Raw genomic sequence first — 22,432 nt, 5'->3', positions numbered from 1 at the left:
AGTGAGAGAGACAGCGAGGGAGATAGAGACAGCGCGAGAGATAGAGACAGAGAGAGACAGAAAGCGAGAGAGAGCGAGAGAGAGAGAGACAGACAGCAAGACAGCGAGAGAGAGAGAGAGAGAGCGAGAGAGAGAGAGAGCGAGAGAGACGGACAGCGAGAGACAGACAGACAGACAGACAGTGTGAGAGAGAGACAGACAGACAAACAGTGAGAGAGAGAGAGAGACAGACAGACAAACAGCGAGAGAGAGAGAGAGACAGACAAACAGCGAGAGAGAGAGAGAGACAGACAAACAGCGAGAGAGAGAGACAGACAGACAGACAAACAGCGAGAGAGAGAGACAGACAGACAAACAGCGAGAGAGAGAGAGAGACAGACAGGGAGAGAGAGAGAGATATATACAGACAGCAAGAGAGAGAGAGATATATAGACAGCAAGAGAGAGAGAGACAGACAGTGAGAGAGAGACAGCGAGAGAGACAGACAGACAGCGAGAGAGAGAGAGACAGACTGCAAGCGAGAGAGAGAGACACAGACAGCAAGATAGAGAGAGAGACACACAGACAGTAAGCGAGAGAGAGACAGAGACAGACAGACAGCGAGAGAGAGACAGACAGACAGCGAGAGAGAGACAGGGAGAGAGAGAGAGACAGACAGCGAGAGAGAGAGACAGACAGCGAGAGAGAGAGACAGACAGCGAGAGAGGGACAGACAGACAGCGAGAGAGACAGAGAGAGAGAGACAGCGAGAGACAGAGAGACAGACAGCGAGAGAGAGAGAAAGAGAGAGAGAGAGAGAAAGCGAGAGAGAGAGAGAGGGAGATGGAGACAGTGAGAGAGACAGCGAGGGAGATAGAGACAGCGAGAGAGATAGAGACAGAGAGAGACAGAAAGCGAGAGAGAGCGAGAGAGAGAGACAGACAGCAAGACAGCGAGAGAGAGAGAGAGAGAGAGCGAGAGAGACGGACAGCGAGAGACAGACAGACAGACAGTGAGAGAGAGACAGACAGACAAACAGCGAGAGAGAGAGACAGACAGACAGACAAACAGCGAGAGAGACAGACAGACAGACAGACAAACAGCGAGAGAGAGAGACAGACAGGGAGAGAGAGAGAGATATATACAGACAGCAAGAGAGAGAGAGATATATAGACAGCAAGAGACAGACAGACAAACAGTGAGAGAGAGAGAGACAGACAGGGAGAGAGAGAGATATATATATACAGACAGCAAGAGAGAGAGAGATATACAGACAGCAAGAGAGAGAGACAGACAGCGAGAGAGAGACAGCGAGAGAGACAGACAGACAGCGAGAGAGACAAACAGACAGCGAGAGAGAGAGAGAGAGACAGACAGCAAGAGAGAGAGAGACAGACATACAGACAGCGAGAGAGAGACAGACAGACAAACAGCGAGAGACAGACAGACAGACAAACAGCGAGAGAGAGACAGGCAGACAAACAGTGAGAGAGAGAGAGAGAGACACAGTGAGACAGCGAGAGACAGCAAGAGAGATAGAGACAGAGAGCGAGAGAGAGTGAGAGAGAGAGACAGACAGCGAGACAGCGAGACAGCGAGAGAGAGAGAGCGAGAGAGAGAGAGCGAGAGAGACGGACAGAGAGAGAGTGACACAGACAGACAGACAGACAGCAAGAGAGAGACAGACAGACAAACAGCGAGAGAGAGAGAGATAGACAGACAGCGAGAGAGAGGGAGACAGACAGCGAGAGAGAGGGAGACAGACAGCGAGAGAGAGGGAGACAGACAGCGAGAGAGAGAGAGAGACAGACAGCGAGAGAGAGAGAGACAGACAGCGAGAGAGAGAGAGACAGCGAGAGAGAGACAGACAGACAGACAACGGGAGAGAGACAGACAGACAGACAGCGAGAGAGAGACAGACAGACAGACAGCGAGGCAGAGAGAGACAGACAGACAGCGAGGCAGAGAGAGAGAGAGATAGGCAGACAGCGAGAGAGACAGACAGCGAGAGAGAGAGACAGACAGCGAGAGAGAGAGACAGACAGCGAGAGACAGACAGACAGACAGCGAGAGAGAGACAGAGAGAGAGAGAGAGAGAAAGCAAGAGAGAGAGAGAGGGAGATAGAGACAGTGAGAGAGACAGCGAGGGAGATAGAGACAGCGCGAGAGATAGAGACAGAGAGAGACAGAAAGCGAGAGAGAGCGAGAGAGAGAGAGACAGACAGCAAGACAGCGAGAGAGAGAGAGAGAGAGCGAGAGAGAGAGAGAGCGAGAGAGACGGACAGCGAGAGACAGACAGACAGACAGACAGTGTGAGAGAGAGACAGACAGACAAACAGTGAGAGAGAGAGAGAGACAGACAGACAAACAGCGAGAGAGAGAGAGAGACAGACAAACAGCGAGAGAGAGAGAGAGACAGACAAACAGCGAGAGAGAGAGACAGACAGACAGACAAACAGCGAGAGAGAGAGACAGACAGACAAACAGCGAGAGAGAGAGAGAGACAGACAGGGAGAGAGAGAGAGATATATACAGACAGCAAGAGAGAGAGAGATATATAGACAGCAAGAGAGAGAGAGACAGACAGTGAGAGAGAGACAGCGAGAGAGACAGACAGACAGCGAGAGAGAGAGAGACAGACTGCAAGCGAGAGAGAGAGACACAGACAGCAAGATAGAGAGAGAGACACACAGACAGTAAGCGAGAGAGAGACAGAGACAGACAGCAAGCGAGAGAGAGACAAAGAGAGACAGTGAGAGAGAGAGAGAGACAGACAGTGAGAGAGAGAGAGACAGACAGACAGCAAGAGAGAGAGAGAGAGAGACAGACAGCGAGAGAGAGAGAGACAGACAGCGAGGGAGATAGAGACAGCGAGGGTGATAGAGACTGCGAGAGAAAGCGAGAGAGATAGAGACAGAGAGAGACAGCGAGAGAAAGAGAGACAGCAAGAGAGAGAGAGACAGACAGCGAGAGAGAGAGACGGACAGCGAGACAGAGAGAGAGAGACGGACAGCGAGAGAGAGACAGACAGACGAACAGCGAGAGAGAGACAGACAGACAGCGAGAGAGAGAGAAAGACAGACAGACAAACAGCGAGAGAGAGACAGACAGGGAGATAGAGAGATATATACAGACAGCAAGAGAGAGAGATATACAGACAGCAAGAGAAAGAGAGATAGACAGCGAGAGAGAGAGACAGACAGCGAGAGAGAGAGACAGACAGCGAGAGAGAGACAGCGAGAGAGACAGACAGACAGCGAGAGAGACAAACAGACAGCGAGAGAGACAGACTGCAAGCGAGAGAGAGAGAGACACAGACAGCAAGCAAGAGAGAGAGACACACAGACAGCAAGCGAGAGAGAGAGACAGAGACAGACAGCAAGCGAGAGAGAGAGACAGAGAGAGACAGCAAGCGAGAGAGAGAGAGACAGACAGCGAGGGAGATAGAGACAGCGAGGGAGATAGGGGCTGCGAGAGAAAGCGAGAGAGATAGAGACAGAGAGAGACAGCGAGAGAAAGAGAGACAGCAAGAGAGAGAGAGAGAGACAGACAGCGAGAGAGAGAGACGGACAGCGAGACAGCGAGAGAGAGAGAGACGGACAGCGAGAGAGAGACAGACAGACGAACAGCGAGAGAGAGACAGACAGACAGCGAGAGAGAGAGAAAGACAGACAGACAAACAGCGAGAGAGAGACAGACAGGGAGATAGAGAGATATATACAGACAGCAAGAGAGAGAGATATACAGACAGCAAGAGAAAGAGAGATAGACAGCGAAAGAGAGAGAGACAGACAGCGAGAGAGAGACAGCGAGAGAGACAGACAGACAGCGAGAGAGACAAACAGACAGCGAGAGAGACAGACTGCAAGCGAGAGAGAGAGAGACACAGACAGCAAGCAAGAGAGAGAGACACACAGACAGCAAGCGAGAGAGAGAGACAGAGACAGACAGCAAGCGAGAGAGAGAGACAGAGAGAGACAGCAAGCGAGAGAGAAAGACAGCGAGTGAGAGAGAGACAGACAGACAGACAGCGAGAGAGAGAGAGAGAGACAGACAGCGAGAGAGAGAGAGAGAGAGACAAACAGCGAGAGAGAGAGAGACAGACAGAGAGAGAGAGACAGCGAGGGAGATAGAGACTGCGAGAGAAAGCGAGAGAGATAGAGACAGAGAGAGACAGCGAGAGAAAGAGAGACAGCGAGAGAAAGAGAGACAGCGAGAGAGAGAGAGACAGACAGCGAGAGAGAGAGAGAGACAGACAGCGAGAGAGAGAGACAGACAGCGAGACAGCGAGAGAGAGAGAGAGACGGACAGCGAGAGAGAGAGACAGACAGCGAGACAGCGAGAGAGAGAAACAGAGAGAGAGAGAGACAGACAGACAGACAGCAAGAGAGAGAGAGACACAGACAGACAGACAGCGAGAGAGAGCGACAGACAGACAGCGAGAGAGAGAGAGAGAGACAGACAGCGAGAGAGAGAGACAGACAGCGAGACAGCGAGAGAGAGAGAGAGACGGACAGCGAGAGAGAGAGACAGACAGCGAGACAGCGAGAGAGAGAAACAGAGAGAGAGAGAGACAGACAGATAGACAGCAAGAGAGAGAGAGACACAGACAGACAGACAGCGAGAGAGAGAGAGACAGAAAGAAACAGACAGCGAGGGACAGACAGCGAGGGAGATAGAGACAGCGAGGGAGATAGAGACAATGAGAGACAGCAAGAGAGATAGAGACAGAGAGAGACAGACAGTGTGCGAGAGAGAGAGAGCGAGATAGAGACAGCGAGAGAGACAGACAGACAGCGAGAGAGAGACAGACAGACAGCAAGCGAGAGAGACAGACAGCAAGCGAGGGAGATAGAGACAACGAGGGAGATGGAGGCAGCGAGGGAGATAGAGAAAGCGAGGGAGATAGAGACAGCGAGGGAGATAGAGACAGCGAGGGCGATAGAGACAGCGAGGGCGATAGAGACAGCGAGAGAGAGAGAGAGACAGACAGCGAGAGAGAGAGAGACAGACAGCGAGAGAGAGACAGCGAGAGAGACAGACAGACAGACAGCGAGAGAGAGACAGACAGACAGCGAGAGACAGACAGACAGACAGCGAGAGAGAGACAGACAGACTGCGAGAGAGAGAGAGATAGACAGACAGCGAGAGAGACAGACAGCGAGAGAGAGAGAGAGACAGACAGACAGCGAGAGAGAGACAGAGAGAGAGAGACAGCGAGAGACAGAGAGACAGACAGCGAGAGAGAGAGTGAGAGATAGAGAAAGCGAGAGAGAGAGAGAGAAAGCGAGAGAGAGAGAGGGACAGCGAGGGAGATAGAGACAGCGAGGGAGATAGAGACAACGAGGGAGATGGAGACAACGAGGGAGATAGAGACAACGAGGGAGATAGAGACAACGAGGGAGATAGAGACAACGACGGAGATAGAGACAGCGACGGAGATAGAGACAGCGAGAGACAGTGAGAGAGATAGAGACAGCGAGAGAGATAGAGACAGAGAGAGTCAGACAGTGTGCGAGAGAGAGAGAGACAGCGAGAGAAAGAGAGACATCGAGAGAGACAGACAGACAGTGAGAGAGAGAGAGACAGACAGACAGCAAGTGAGGGAGATAGAGACAACGAGGGAGATGGAGGCAGCGAGGGAGATATTGAAAGCGAGGGAGATAGAGACAGCGAGGGAGATAGAGACAGCGAGGGAGATAGAGACAGCGAGGGAGATAGAGACAGCGAGAGAGATAGAGACAACGAAGGAGATAGAGGCAGAGAGAGACAGCGAGAGAGATAGAGACAAAGAGAAACAGCGAGAGAGATAGAGACAGAGAGAGACAGACAGTGTGCGAGAGAGAGAGAGAGAGAGCGAGAGAAAGAGAGACAGCGAGAGAAAGAGAGACAGCGAGAGAGACAGACAGACAGCAAGAGAGAGACTGACAGACAGCAAGCGAGAGAGAGAGACAGACAGCAAGCGAGGGAGATAGAGACAACGAGGGAGATGGAGGCAGCGAGGGAGATAGAGGCAGCGAGGGAGATAGAGAAAGCGAGGGAGATAGAGACAGCGAGGGAGATAGAGACAGCGAGGGAGATAGAGACAGCGAGGGAGATAGAGACAGCGAGGGCGATAGAGATAAACACAGAGAGAGACAGACAGACAGCGAGACAGACAGACAGCGCGCGAGAGAGAGAAAGATAGCGAGAGAGAGCGCGAGACTGAGTCAGCGACATTGAGAGACAGACAGCGAGAGATGGACAGAGAGAGAGGGACAGAAAGCGAGACGGACAGCAAGAGAGAGAGAGAGAGACAAACAGACAGACAGTGAGAGAGACAGTAAGAGAGAGACAGACAGATGGACAGCAAGAGAGACAGACAGACAGACAGACGAGAGAGACAGTCAGACAGCAAGAGAGAGAGACAGACAGCGACACAGACAGCAAGAGAGAGAGAGACAGACAGCAAGAGAGACACAGAGAGCAAGAGAGAGAGAGAGCAAGAGAGAGAGACACACACAGAGAGCAAGAGAGAGAGAGACACAGAGAGAGACAGAGAGAGACAGACAGACAGACAGACAACCAGACAGCGAGAGAGAGAGGCAGACAGAGTGAGACAGACAGACAGACAGACAGCAAGAGAGAGAGACAGACAGACAGCAAGAGAGAGAGACAGAGAGAAAGAGACAGCGAGACAGACAGAGAGAGAGACAGCGAGACAGAGAGACAGCGCGACAGAGAGACAGCGAGAGAGCGAGAGAGACAGAGAGACAGCGAGAGAGCCAGAGACAGCGAAACAGCGAGAGAGAGAGAGAGACAGCGAGAGAGAGAGAGAGACAGAGAGAGAGAGGGAGAGAGGGACAGTGAGAGAGAGAGAGAGGGACAGCAAGAGAGAAAGAGGGACAGTAAGAGAGAGAGGGAGAGAGAGTGAGACGGACACACAGTCAGACAGAGGGAGAGGGAGAGTCAGACAGAGGGAGAGCGTCAGACAGAGACGGAGAGAGAGAGAGACACGGAGGGAGATAGAGAGACAGACACAGGGAGCGATAAACAAACACAGAGAGAGATAGACAGACAGCGAGAGAGAGGGACAGACAGCGAGAGAGAGAGAGGGACAGCGAGAGACAGAGAGCGAGGGACAGCGAGAGAGAGAGCGAGAGAGAGCGAGAGAGAGAGAGCGCACGTGAGGGACAGCGAGAAAGAGAGAGGCAGAGAGAGAGAGAGGGAGAGATGGACAGCGAGAGAGAGAGAGAGGGACAGCAAGAGAGAAAGAGGGACAGCAAGAGAGAGAGGGAGAGAGAGACAGACAGACACACAGTCAGACAGAGGGAGAGGGAGAGTCAGACAGAGGGAGAGCGTCAGACAGAGAAAGAGCGTCAGACAGAGAAAGAGCGTCAGACAGAGACGGAGAGAGAGAGACACGGAGGGAGATAGAGAGACAGACACAGGGAGCGATAAACAAACACAGAGAGAGACAGACAGACAGCGAGACAGACAGACAGCGCGCGAGAGAGAGAAAGATAGCGAGAGAGAGCGCGAGACTGAGTCAGCGACATTGAGAGACAGACAGCGAGAGATAGACAGAGAGAGAGGGACAGAAAGCGAGACGGACAGCAAGAGAGAGAGAGAGACAAACAGACAGACAGTGAGAGAGACAGTAAGAGAGAGACAGACAGATAGACAGCAAGAGAGACAGACAGACAGACAGACGAGAGAGACAGTCAGACAGCAAGAGAGAGAGACGGACAGCGACACAGACAGCAAGAGAGAGAGAGACAGACAGCAAGAGAGACACAGAGAGCAAGAGAGAGAGAGCAAGAGAGAGAGACACACACAGAGAGCAAGAGAGAGAGAGACACAGAGAGAGAGAGACAGAGAGAGACAGACAGACAGACAACCAGACAGCGAGAGAGAGAGGCAGACAGAGTGAGACAGACAGCAAGAGAGAGAGACAGACAGACAGCAAGAGAGAGAGACAGCGAGACAGACAGAGAGAGAGAGACAGCGAGACAGAGAGACAGCGAGACAGAGAGACAGCGAGAGAGCGAGAGAGACAGAGCGACAGCGAGAGAGCCAGAGACAGCGAAACAGCGAGAGAGAGAGACAGCGAGAGAGAGACAGCGAGCGAGAGAGAGACAGACAACGAGAGAGGGACAGACAACGAGAGAGAGACAGACAACGAGAGAGAAAGACAACGAGAGACAGACAACGAGAGAGAGAGAGAGACAGAGACAGAGAGACGGCGAGAGAGAGAGACAGAGACAGAGACAGACAGCGAGAGAGAGAGAGATAGACAGCGAGAGAGAGAGAGTGAGACTGCGAGAGAGACAGACAGCGAGTGAGAGAGAGACAGACAGACAGCGAGAGAGACAGACAGCGAGAGAGAGAGAGAGAGACACAGACAGCGAGCGAGAGAGAAAGGGAGAGAGAGAGACTGACAGCGAGAGAGAGACAGAGCGAGAGAGCGAGAGGCAGACAGACAGCGAGTGAGAGAGAGACAGAGAGACAGACAGCGAGAGACAGAGGGATAGAGACAGACAGCGAGAGAGAGAGAGACAGACAATGAGAGAGAGACACAGCGAGCGAGAGCAAGAGAGACGGACAGCGAGAGAGAGAGACAGACATACAGACAGCGAGAGAGAGACAGAAAGACAAACAGCGAGAGAGAGACAGACAGACAAACAGTGAGAGAGAGACAGACAGACAAACAGCGAGAGAGAGAGACAGCGAGAGACAGTGACACAGCGAAAGACAGCGAGAGAGATAGAGACAGAGAGCGAGAGAGAGGGAGAGTCAGACAGAGGGAGAGCGTCAGACAGAGAAAGAGCGTCAGACAGAGAAAGAGCGTCAGACAGAGACGGAGAGAGAGAGACACGGAGGGAGATAGAGAGACAGACACAGGGAGCGATAAACAAACACAGAGAGAGACAGACAGACAGCGAGACAGACAGACAGCGCGCGAGAGAGAGAAAGATAGCGAGAGAGAGCGCGAGACTGAGTCAGCGACATTGAGAGACAGACAGCGAGAGATAGACAGAGAGAGAGGGACAGAAAGCGAGACGGACAGCAAGAGAGAGAGAGAGACAAACAGACAGACAGTGAGAGAGACAGTAAGAGAGAGACAGACAGATAGACAGCAAGAGAGACAGACAGACAGACAGACGAGAGAGACAGTCAGACAGCAAGAGAGAGAGACGGACAGCGACACAGACAGCAAGAGAGAGAGAGACAGACAGCAAGAGAGACACAGAGAGCAAGAGAGAGAGAGCAAGAGAGAGAGACACACACAGAGAGCAAGAGAGAGAGAGACACAGAGAGAGAGAGACAGAGAGAGACAGACAGACAGACAACCAGACAGCGAGAGAGAGAGGCAGACAGAGTGAGACAGACAGACAGACAGACAGCAAGAGAGAGAGACAGACAGACAGCAAGAGAGAGAGACAGCGAGACAGACAGAGAGAGAGAGACAGCGAGACAGAGAGACAGCGAGACAGAGAGACAGCGAGAGAGCGAGAGAGACAGAGAGACAGCGAGAGAGCCAGAGACAGCGAAACAGCGAGAGAGAGAGAGACAGCGAGAGAGAGACAGCGAGCGAGAGAGAGACAGACAACAAGAGAGGGACAGACAACGAGAGAGAGACAGACAACGAGAGAGAAAGACAACGAGAGACAGACAACGAGAGAGAGAGAGAGACAGAGACAGAGAGACGGCGAGAGAGAGAGACAGAGACAGACAGCGAGAGAGAGAGAGAGAGATAGACAGCGAGAGAGAGAGAGTGAGACTGCGAGAGAGACAGACAGCGAGTGAGAGAGAGACAGACAGACAGCGAGAGAGACAGACAGCGAGAGAGAGAGAGAGAGACACAGACAGCGAGCGAGAGAGAAAGGGAGAGAGAGAGACTGACAGCGAGAGAGAGACAGAGCGAGAGAGCGAGAGGCAGACAGACAGCGAGTGAGAGAGAGACAGAGAGACAGACAGCGAGAGACAGAGGGATAGAGACAGACAGCGAGAGAGAGAGAGACAGACAATGAGAGAGAGACACAGCGAGCGAGAGCAAGAGAGACGGACAGCGAGAGAGAGAGACAGACATACAGACAGCGAGAGAGAGACAGACAGACAAACAGCGAGAGAGAGACAGACAGACAAACAGTGAGAGAGAGACAGACAGACAAACAGCGAGAGAGAGAGACAGCGAGAGACAGTGACACAGCGAAAGACAGCGAGAGAGATAGAGACAGAGAGCGAGAGAGAGAGAGAGAGTGAGAGACACAGCGAGAGAGAGAGCGAGAGAGACGGACAGCAAGAGAGAGAGACAGACATACAGACAGCGAGAGAGAGACAGACAGACAAACAGCAAGAGAGAGACAGACAGACAAACAGCGAGAGAGAGACAGAGCGAGAGAGAGAGAGAGAGACACAGCAAGAGAGAGCGAGAGAGATAGGGATAGAGACAGAGAGAGACAGACAGCGAGAGAGAGCGAGAGAGAGAGAGAGAGAGAGAGACAGCGAGAGAGAGAGCGAGAGAGACGGACAGCAAGAGAGAGAGACAGACATACAGACAGCGAGAGAGAGACAGACAGACAAACAGCAAGAGAGAGACAGACAGACAAACAGCGAGAGAGAGACAGACAGACAAACAGCGAGAGAGAGAGACAGCGAGAGACAGTGACACAGCGAAAGACAGCGAGAGAGATAGAGACAGAGAGCGAGAGAGAGTGAGAGAGAGAGACAGACAGCGAGACAGCGAGAGAGAGAGAGACAGTGAGAGACACAGCGAGAGAGAGAGACACAGACAGCGAGAGAGAGACAGAGCGAGAGAGAGAGAGAGAGAGACACAGCGAGAGAGAGCGAGAGAGATAGGGATAGAGACAGAGAGAGACAGACAGCGAGAGAGAGCGAGAGAGAGAGAGAGAGAGAGACACAGCGAGAGAGAGAGCGAGAGAGACGGACAGCAAGAGAGAGAGACAGACATACAGACAGCGAGAGAGAGACAGACAGACAAACAGCAAGAGAGAGACAGACAGACAAACAGCGAGAGAGAAACAGACAGACAAACAGCGAGAGAGAGAGACAGCGAGAGACAGTGACACAGCGAAAGACAGCGAGAGAGATAGAGACAGAGAGCGAGAGAGAGCGAGAGAGAGAGAGAGAGAGAGAGAGAGAGACACAGCGAGAGAGAGAGCGAGAGAGACGGACAGCAAGAGAGAGAGACAGACATACAGACAGCGAGAGAGAGACAGACAGACAAACAGCAAGAGAGAGACAGACAGACAAACAGCGAGAGAGAGACAGGCAGACAAACAGCGAGAGAGAGAGAGAGAGAGAGAGAGAGAGAGACAGCGAGAGACAGTGAGGCAGCGAGAGACAGCAAGAGAGATAGAGACAGAGAGCGAGAGAGAGTGAGAGAGGGAGACAGACAGCGAGACAGCGAGAGAGAGACAGCGAGACGGCGCGAGAGAGAGAGAGACACAGCGAGAGAGAGCGAGAGAGAGCGAGAGAGACGGACAGAAAGAGAGAGACACAGACAGACAGACAGCAAGAGAGAGACAGACAGACAAACAGCGAGAGAGAGAGATAGACAGACAGCGAGAGAGAGGGAGACAGACAGCGAGAGAGAGGGAGACAGACAGCGAGAGAGAGGGAGACAGACAGCGAGAGAGAGAGAGACAGACAAACAGCGAGAGACAGACAGACAGACAGCGAGAGAGAGAGAGAGACAGACAGACAAACAGCGAGAGAGAGACAGACAGGGAGAGAGAGAAATATATACAGACAGCAAGAGAGAGAGAGATATACAGACAGCAAGAGAAAGAGAGATAGACAGCGAGAGAGAGAGACAGACAGTGAGAGAGAGACAGCGAGAGAGACAGACAGACAGCGAGAGAGACAAACAGACAGAGAGAGAGAGAGAGAGACAGACTGCAAGCGAGAGAGAGAGAGACACAGACAGCAAGCAAGAGAGAGAGACAAACAGACAGAGAGAGAGAGAGAGACAGACAGACAGCAAGCGAGAGAGAGAGACAGAGAGAGACAGCAAGCGAGAGAGAGAGAGACAGAGAGAGACAGCGCGTGAGAGAGAGACAGACAGACAGACAGCGAAAGAGAGAGAGAGAGACAGACAGCGAGAGAGAGAGAGACAGCGAGGGAGATAGAGACTGCGAGAGAGAGCGAGAGAGACGGACAGAAAGAGAGAGACACAGACAGACAGACAGCAAGAGAGAGACAGACAGACAAACAGCGAGAGAGGGAGAGATAGACAGACAGCGAGAGAGAGGGAGACAGACAGCGAGAGAGAGGGAGACAGACAGCGAGAGAGAGGGAGACAGACAGCGAGAGAGAGGGAGACAGACAGCGAGAGAGAGAGAGACAGACAAACAGCGAGAGAGAGACAGACAGACAGCGAGAGAGAGAGAGAGACAGACAGACAAACAGCGAGAGAGAGACAGACAGGGAGAGAGAGAAATATATACAGACAGCAAGAGAGAGAGAGATATACAGACAGCAAGAGAAAGAGAGATAGACAGCCAGAGAGAGACAGACAGTGAGAGAGAGACAGCGAGAGAGACAGACAGACAGCGAGAGAGACAAACAGACAGAGAGAGAGAGAGAGAGAGACAGACTGCAAGCGAGAGAGAGAGAGAGAGACACAGACAGCAAGCAAGAGAGAGAGACAAACAGACAGAGAGAGAGAGAGAGACAGACAGCAAGCGAGAGAGAGAGACAGAGAGAGACAGCAAGCGAGAGAGAGAGAGACAGAGAGAGACAGCGAGTGAGAGAGAGACAGACAGACAGACAGCGAAAGAGAGAGAGAGAGACAGACAGCGAGAGAGAGAGAGACAGCGAGGGAGATAGAGACTGCGAGAGAGATAGAGACAGAGAGAGACAGCGAGAGAAAGAGAGACAGTGAGAGAAAGAGAGACAGCGAAAGAGAGAGACAGACAGCGAGAGAGAGAGAGAGACGGACAGCGAGAGAGAGAGACAGACAGCAAGACAGCGTGAGAGAGAGAGAGAGCGAGACAGAGAGAGAGAGAGACAGACAGACAGCAAGAGAGAGAGAGACACAGACAGACAGCGAGAGAGAGCGACAGACAGACAGCGAGAGAGAGCGAGACAGAGAGAAACAGACAACGAGAGAGAGAGAGACAGAAAGAGACAGACAGCGAGAGACAGACAGCGAGGGAGATAGAGACAGCGAGGGAGATAGAGACAATGAGGGAGATAGAGACAACGAAGGAGAGAGAGACAGCGAGAGACAGCGAGAGAGATAGAGACAAAGAGAGACAGCGAGAGAGATAGAGACAGAGAGAGACAGACAGTGTGCGAGAGAGAGAGAGAGCGAGAGAGAGACAGCGAGAGAGACAGACAGACAGCGAGAGAGAGACAGACAGACAGCAAGCGAGAGAGACAGACAGCAAGCGAGGGAGACAGAGACAACGAGGGAGATGGAGGCAGCGAGGGAGATAGAGAAAGCGAGGGAGATAGAGAAAGCGAGGGAGATAGAGACAGCGAGGGAGATAGAGACAGCGAGGGAGATAGAGACAGCGAGGGAGATAGAGACAGCGAGGGAGATAGAGACAGCGAGGGCGATAGAGACAGCGAGGGCGATAGAGACAGCGAGAGAGAGAGAGCGAGAGACAGACAGCGAGAGAGAGACAGCGAGAGAGAGAGACAGACAGACAGCGAGAGAGAGACAGACAGACAGCGAGAGAGAGACAGACAGACAGCGAGAGAGAGGCAGACAGACAGCGAGAGAGAGACAGACAGACAGCGAGAGAGAGAGAGAGACAGACAGCGAGAGAGACAGACAGCGAGAGAGAGAGACAGACAGACAGCGAGAGAGAGACAGAGAGAGAGAGACAGCGAGAGACAGACAGCGAGAGAGATAGTGAGAGACAGAGAAAGCGAGAGAGAGAGAGAGAGAAAGCGAGAGAGAGGGACAGCGAGGGAGATTGAGACAGCGAGGGAGATAGAGACAACGAGGGAGATAGAGACAACGAGGGAGATAGAGACAACGAGAGAGATAGAGACAACGAGGGAGATAGAGACAACGAGGGAGATAGAGACAACGAGAGACAGCGAGAGAGATAGAGACAGCGAGAGAGATAGAGACAGAGAGAGACAGCGAGAGAAAGAGAGACAGCGAGAGAAAGAGAGACAGCGAAAGAGAGAGAGACAGACAGCGAGAGAGAGAGAGAGAGACAGACAGCGAGAGAGAGAGAGAGACAGACAGCGAGAGAGAGAGACAGACAGACAGCGAGAGAGAGAGACAGACAGACAGCGAGAGAGAGACAGACAGACAGCGAGAGAGAGACAGACAGACAGCGAGAGAGAGACAGACAGCGAGAGAGACAGACAGCGAGAGAGAGAGAGACAGACAGACAGCGAGAGAGAGACAGAGAGAGAGACAGCGAGAGACAGAGAGACAGACAGCGAGAGAGATAGTGAGAGACAGAGAAAGCGAGAGAGAGAGAGAGAGAAAGCGAGAGAGAGGGACAGCGAGGGAGATAGAGACAGCGAGGGAGATAGAGACAACGAGGGAGATAGAGACAACGAGAGAGATAGAGACAACGAGGGAGATAGAGACAACGAGAGACAGCGAGAGAGATAGAGACAGCGAGAGAGATAGAGACAGAGAGAGACAGCGAGAGAAAGAGAGACAGCGAGAGAAAGAGAGACAGCGAGAGACAGAGAGACAGACAGCGAGAGAGATAGTGAGAGACAGAGAAAGCGAGAGAGAGAGAGAGAGAAAGCGAGAGAGAGGGACAGCGAGGGAGATAGAGACAGCGAGGGAGATAGAGACAACGAGGGAGATAGAGACAACGAGAGAGATAGAGACAACGAGGGAGATAGAGACAACGAGAGACAGCGAGAGAGATAGAGACAGCGAGAGAGATAGAGACAGAGAGAGACAGCGAGAGAAAGAGAGACAGCGAGAGAAAGAGAGACAGCGAAAGAGAGAGAGACAGACAGCGAGAGAGAGAGAGAGACAGACAGCGAGAGAGAGAGACGGACAGCGAGACAGCGAGAGAGAGAGAGAGACGGACAGCGAGAGAGAGAGACAGACAGCAAGACAGCGTGAGAGAGAGAGAGAGCGAGACAGAGAGAGAGAGAGACAGACAGACAGACAGCAAGAGAGAGAGAGACACAGACAGACAGACAGCGAGAGAGAGCGACAGACAGACAGCGAGAGAGAGCGAGACAGAGAGAAACAGACAACGAGAGAGAGAGAGACAGAAAGAGACAGACAGCGAGAGACAGACAGCGAGGGAGATAGAGACAGCGAGGGAGATAGAGACAACGAAGGAGAGAGAGACAGCGAGAGACAGCGAGAGAGATAGAGACAAAGAGAGACAGCGAGAGAGATAGAGACAGAGAGAGACAGACAGTGTGCGAGAGAGAGACAGCGAGAGAGACAGACAGACAGCGAGAGAGAGACAGACAGACAGCAAGCGAGAGAGACAGACAGCAAGCGTGGGAGATAGAGACAACGAGGGAGATGGAGGCAGCGAGGGAGATAGAGAAAGCGAGGGAGATAGAGACAGCGAGGGAGATAGAGACAGCGAGGGAGATAGAGACAGCGAGGGCGATAGAGACAGCGAGGGCGATAGAGACAGCGAGAGAGAGAGAGAGAGACAGACAGCGAGAGAGAGAGAGAGACAGACAGCGAGAGAGAGACAGCGAGAGAGAGAGACAGACAGACAGCGAGAGAGAGACAGACAGACAGCGAGAGAGAGACAGACAGACAGCGAGAGAGAGACAGACAGACAGCGAGAGAGAGAGAGATAGACAGACAGCGAGAGAGACAGACAGCGAGAGAGAGAGAGACAGACAAACAGCGAGAGAGAGACAGAGAGAGAGAGACAGCGAGAGACAGAGAGACAGACAGCGAGAGAGATAGTGAGAGAGAGAGAGGGACAGCGAGGGAGATAGAGACAGCGAGGGAGATAGAGACAGCGAGGGAGATGGAGACAACGAGGGAGATAGAGACAACGAGGGAGATAGAGACAACGAGAGACAGCGAGAGAGATAGAGACAGCGAGAGAGATAGAGACAGAGAGAGTCAGACAGTGTGCGAGAGAGAGAGAGACAGCGAGAGAAAGAGAGACAGCGAGAGAAAGAGAGACAGCGAGAGAGACAGACAGACAGTGAGAGAGAGAGACAGACAGACAGCAAGTGAGGGAGATAGAGACAACGAGGGAGATGGAGGCAGCGAGGGAGATAGAGACAACGAGGGAGATAGAGAAAGCGAGGGAGATAGAGAAAGCGAGGGAGATAGAGACAGCGAGGGAGATAGAGACAGCGAGGGAGATAGAGACAACGAAGGAGATAGAGGCAGCGAGAGACAGCGAGAGAGATAGAGACAAAGAGAGACAGCGAGAGAGATAGAGACAGAGAGAGACAGACAGTGTGCGAGAGAGAGAGAGAGAGCGAGAGAAAGAGACAGCGAGAGAAAGAGAGACAGCGAGAGAGACAGACAGACAGCGAGAGAGAGACAGACAGCGAGAGAGAGACAGACAGACAGCAAGCGAGAGAGAGAGACAGACAGCAAGCGAGGGAGATAGAGACAACGAGGGAGTTGGAGGCAGCGAGGGAGATAGAGAAAGCGAGGGAGATAGAGACAGCGAGGGAGATAGAGACAGCGAGGGCCATAGAGACAGCGAGGGCGATAGAGATAAACACAGAGAGAGACAGACAGACAGCGAGACAGACAGACAGCGCGCGAGAGAGAGAAAGATAGTGAGAGAGAGCGCGAGACTGAGTCAGCGACATTGAGAGACAGACAGCGAGAGATAGACAGAGAGAGAGGGACAGAAAGCGAGACGGACAGCAAGAGAGAGAGAGAGACAAACAGACAGACAGTGAGAGAGACAGTAAGAGAGAGACAGACAGATAGACAGCAAGAGAGAGACAGACAGACAGACAGACGAGAGAGACAGTCAGACAGCAAGAGAGAGAGACAGACAGCGACACAGACAGCAAGAGAGAGAGAGACAGACAGCAAGAGAGACACAGAGAGCAAGAGAGAGAGAGAGAGCAAGAGAGAGAGACACACACAGAGAGCAAGAGAGAGAGAGACACAGAGAGAGAGAGACAGACAGACAGACAGACAACCAGACAGCGAGAGAGAGAGGCAGACAGAGTGAGACAGACAGACAGACAGCAAGAGAGAGAGACAGACAGACAGCAAGAGAGAGAGACAGAGAGAAAGAGACAGCGAGACAGACAGAGAGAGAGACAGCGAGACAGAGAGACAGCGAGACAGAGAGACAGCGAGAGAGCGAGAGAGACAGAGAGACAGCGAGAGAGCCAGAGACAGCGAAACAGCGAGAGAGAGAGACAGCGAGAGAGAGACAGCGAGAGAGAGGGACAGACAGCGAGAGAGAGAGACAGAGAGAGAGAGAAAGAGGGACAGCAAGAGAGAGAGGGAGAGAGAGAGAGACAGACACACAGTCAGACAGAGGGAGAGGGAGAGTCAGACAGAGGGAGAGCGTCAGACAGAGACGGAGAGAGAGAGACACGGAGGGAGATAGAGAGACAGACACAGGGAGCGATAAACAAACACAGAGAGAGACAGACAGACAGCGAGACAGACAGCAAGAGAGAGAGAGACAGACAGCAAGAGAGACACAGAGAGCAAGAGAGAGAGAGCAAGAGAGAGAGAGCAAGAGAGAGAGACACACACAGAGAGCAAGAGAGAGAGACACAGAGAGAGAGAGACAGAGAGAGACAGACAACCAGACAGCGAGAGAGAGAGGCAGACAGAGTGAGACAGACAGACAGACAGCAAGAGAGAGAGACAGACAGACAGCAAGAGAGAGAGACAGAGAGAAAGAGACAGCGAGACAGACAGAGAGAGAGAGACAGCGAGACAGAGAGACAGCGAGACAGAGAGACAGCGAGAGAGCGAGAGAGACAGAGAGACAGCGAGAGAGCCAGAGACAGCGAAACAGCGAGAGAGAGAGAGACAGCGAGAGAGAGAGAGACAGCGAGCGAGAGAGAGACAGACAACGAGAGAGAGAAAGACAACGAGAGACAGACAACGAGAGAGAGAGAGACAGAGACAGAGAGACGGCGAGAGAGAGAGACAGAGACAGAGACAGACAGCGAGAGAGAGAGAGATAGACAGCGAGAGAGAGTGAGACTGCGAGAGAGACAGACAGCGAGTGAGAGAGAGACAGACAGACAGCGAGAGAGACAGACAGCGAGAGAGAGAGAGAGACACAGACAGCGAGCGAGAGAGAAAGGGAGAGAGAGAGACTGACAGCGAGAGAGAGAGACAGAGCGAGAGAGCGAGAGGCAGACAGACAGCGAGTGAGAGAGAGACAGAGAGACAGACAGCGAGAGACAGCGAGAGAGATAGGGATAGAGACAGACAGCGAGAGAGAGAGAGACAGACAATGAGAGAGAGACACACAGCGAGAGAGAGCGAGAGAGACGGACAGCGAGAGAGAGAGACAGATATACAGACAGCGAGAGAGAGACAGACAGACAAACAGCGAGAGAGAGACAGACAGACAAACAGCGAGAGAGAGACAGACAGACAAACAGCGAGAGAGAGACAGACAGACAAACAGCGAGAGAGAGAGACAGCGGGAGACAGTGACACAGCGAAAGACAGCGAGAGAGATAGAGACAGAGAGCGAGAGAGAGTGAGAGAGAGAGAGACAGACAGCGAGAGAGAGACAGAGCGAGAGAGAGAGAGAGACACAGCGAGAGAGAGCGAGAGAGATAGGGATAGAGACAGAGAGAGACAGACAGCGAGAGAGAGCGAGAGAGAGAGAGAGAGAGAGAGAGGCACAGCGAGAGAGAGCGAGAGAGAGAGCGAGAGCAAGAGAGAGAGACAGACATACAGACAGCGAGAGAGAGACAGACAGACAAACAGCGAGAGAGAGACAGGCAGACAAACAGCGAGAGAGAGAGAGACAGCGAGAGACAGCAAGAGAGATAGAGACAGAGAGCGAGAGAGAGTGAGAGAGAGAGACAGACAGCGAGACAGCGAGAGAGAGAGAGAGACAGCGAGACAGCGCGAGAGAGAGAGACACAGCGAGAGAGAGAGAGAGCGAGAGAGACGGACAGAAAGAGAGAGACACAGACAGACAGACAGACAGCAAGAGAGAGACAGACAGACAAACAGCGAGAGAGAGAGAGAGAGATAGACAGACAGCGAGAGAGAGGGAGACAGAGAGCGAGAGAGAGGGAGACAGACAGCGAGAGAGAGGGAGACACACAGCGAGAGAGAGAGAGAAACAGACAGCGAGAGAGAGAGAGACAGACAGCGAGAGAGAGAGAGACAGACAGCGAGAGAGAGACAGCGAGAGAGAGAGACAGACAGACAGACAGCGAGAGAGAGACAGACAGACAGACAGACAGCGAGAGAGAGACAGACAGACAGACAGCGAGGCAGAGAGAGACAGACAGCGAGAGAGAGAGACAGACAGCGAGAGAGAGAGACAGACAGCGAGAGAGAGACAGACAGACAGCGAGAGAGAGACAGAGAGAGAGAGACAGCGAGAGACAGAGAGACAGACAGCGAGAGAGAGAGAAAGAGAGAGAGAGAGAGAGAAAGCGAGAGAGAGAGAGAGGGAGATAGAGACAGCGAGAGAGATAGAGACAGAGAGAGAGATAGAGACAGAGAGAGACAGAAAGCGAGAGAGAGCGAGAGAGAGAGACAGACAGCAAGACAGCGAGAGAGAGAGCGAGAGAGAGAGAGAGAGCGAGAGAGACGGACAGCGAGAGACAGACAGACAGACAGACAGTGAGAGAGAGACAGACAGACGAACAGCGAGAGAGAGAGAGAGAGACAGACAGACAAACAGCGAGAGAGAGAGAGACAGACAGACAAACAGCGTGAGAGAGAGAGAGACAGACAGACAGGGAGAGAGAGATATATACAGACAGCAAGAGAGAGAGAGATATATAGACAGCAAGAGACAGACAGACAAACAGTGAGAGAGAGAGAGACAGACAGGGAGAGAGAGAGAGATTTTTATACAGACAGCAAGAGAGAGAGATATACAGACAGCAAGAGAGAGAGACAGACAGCGAGAGAGAGACAGCGATAGAGACAGAATGACAGCGAGAGAGACAAACAGACAGCGAGAGAGAGAAAGACAGACTGCAAGCGAGAGAGAGAGACACACAGACAGTAAGCGAGAGAGAGACAGAGACAGACAGCAAGCGAGAGAGAGAGAGACAAAGAGAGACAGCGAGTGAGAGAGAGAGACAGACAGTGAGAGAGAGAGAGAGAGAGAGAGACAGACAGCGAGAGAGAGACAGACAGACAAACAGCGAGAGAGAGACAGACAGACAAACAGCGATAGAGAGACAGGCAGACAAACAGCAAGAGAGAGAGAGACAAACAGACAGCGAGAGAGAGAAAGACAGACTGCAAGCGAGAGAGTGAGACACAGACAGCAAGCAAGAGAGAGAGACACAGACAGTAAGCGAGAGAGAGACAGACAGACAGACAGCAAGGCAGAGAGCGACAGACAGGGAGAGAGAGAGAGATAGACAGACAGCGAGAGAGACAGACAGCGAGAGAGAGAGACAGACAGCGAGAGAGAGAGACAGACAGCGAGAGAGAGAGACAGACAGCGAGAGAGAGAGACAGACAGCGAGAGAGAGAGACAGACAGCGAGAGAGAGAGAGAGAGACAGACTGCAAGCGAGAGAGAGAGACACAGACAGCAAGCAAGAGAGAGAGACACACAGACAGCAAGCAAGAGAGAGAGACAGAGACAGACAGCAAGCGAGAGGGAGAGACAGAGAGAGACAGCAAGCGAGAGAGAGAGACAGAGAGAGACAGCGAGTGAGAGAGAGACAGACAGACAGACAGCGAGAGAGACAGAGAGAGACAGACAGCGAGAGAGAGAGAGAGAGACAGACAGCGAGAGAGAGAGACAGACAGCGAGAGAGAGACAGACAGACAGACAAACAGCGAGAGAGAGACAGACAGGGAGAGAGAGAGATATATACAGACAGCAAGAGAGAGAGAGATATACAGACAGCAAGAGAAAGAGAGATAGACAGCAAGAGAGAGAGACAGACAGCGAGAGAGAGACAGCGAGAGAGACAGACAGACAGCGAGAGAGACAGACAGCGAGAGAGAGAGAGAGACAAACAGCGAGAGAGAGAGAGAGACAGACAGCAAGCGAGAGAGAGAGACAGAGAGAGACAGCAAGCGAGAGAGAGAGACAGCGAGTGAGAGAGAGACAGACAAACAGACAGCGAGAGAGACAGAGAGAGACAGACAGCGAGAGAGAGAGACAAACAGCGAGAGAGAGAGAGACAGACAGCGAGAGAGAGAGAGACAGCGAGGGAGATAGAGACAGAGAGAGACAGCGAGAGAAAGAGAGACAGCGAGAGAAAGAGAGACAGACAGCGAGAGAGAGAGAGACAGACAGCGAGAGAGAGAGACGGACAGCGAGAAAGCGAGAGAGAGAGAGAGACGGACAGCGAGAGAGAGACAGACAGCGAGACAGCGAGAGAGAGAGAGAGCGAGACAGAGAGAGAGACAGACAGACAGACAGCAAGAGAGAGAGACACACAGACAGACAGACAGCGAGAGAGAGCGACAGACAGACAGCGAGAGAGAGCGAGACAGAGAGAAACAGACAGCGAGAGAGAGAGAGACAGAAAGAGACAGACAGCGAGAGACAGACAGCGAGGGAGATGGAGACAGCGAGGGAGATAGAGACAATGAGGGAGATAGAGACAACGAAGGAGATAGAGACAGCGAGAGACAGCGAGAGAGATAGAGACAAAGAGAGACAGCGAGAGAGATAGAGACAAAGAGAGACAGACAGTGTGCGAGAGAGAGAGCGAAAGAAAGTGTAAACAATTTTACAACACCAAGTTATAGTCCAGCAATTTTATTTTAAATTCACAAGCTTTCGGAGACTTCCTCCTTCCTCAGGTAAATGTTCAGGATCCTATAACTTGGTGTTGTAAAATTGTTTACAATTGTCAACCCCAGTCCATCACCGGCATCTCCACATCATGACTACCATCGAAAGAAAGTGAGACAGCGAGAGAAAGAGAGACAGCTAGAGAGACAGACAGACAGCGAGGGAGATGGAGACAGCGAGGGAGATAGAGACAATGAGGGAGATCGAGACAACGAAGGAGATAGAGACAGCGAGAGACAGCGAGAGAGATAGAGACAAAGAGAGACAGCGAGAGAGATAGAGACAGAGAGAGACAGACAGTGTGCGAGAGAGAGAGCGAAAGAAAGTGAGACAGCGAGAGAAAGAGAGACAGCTAGAGAGACAGACAGACAGCGAGAGAGAGAGACAGACAGACAGCAAGCGACAGAGACAGACAGCAAGCGAGGGAGATAGAGACAACGAGGGAGATGGAGGCAGCGAGGGAGATAGAGACAGCGAGGGAGATAGAGACAGCGAGGGAGATAGAGACAGCGAGGGAGATAGAGACAGCAAGGGCGATAGAGACAGCGAGAGACAGACAGCGAG

At 52.5% G+C, this 22,432-nt stretch overlaps 1 protein-coding gene across 1 annotated transcript in view; it reads right to left on the bottom strand.

The window, feature by feature from the left end:
* rspo2 (R-spondin 2) overlaps window positions 1-22,432 on the bottom strand; it is a 324,393-nt gene that overhangs the window by 195,011 nt on the left and 106,950 nt on the right. The window lies entirely within an intron of this gene.

This window comes from Heptranchias perlo, chromosome 3, assembly GCF_035084215.1.
Source record: "Heptranchias perlo isolate sHepPer1 chromosome 3, sHepPer1.hap1, whole genome shotgun sequence".
Lineage (NCBI taxonomy): Eukaryota > Metazoa > Chordata > Chondrichthyes > Hexanchiformes > Hexanchidae > Heptranchias > Heptranchias perlo.
This window is presented reverse-complemented; position numbering and strand designations above follow the sequence as displayed.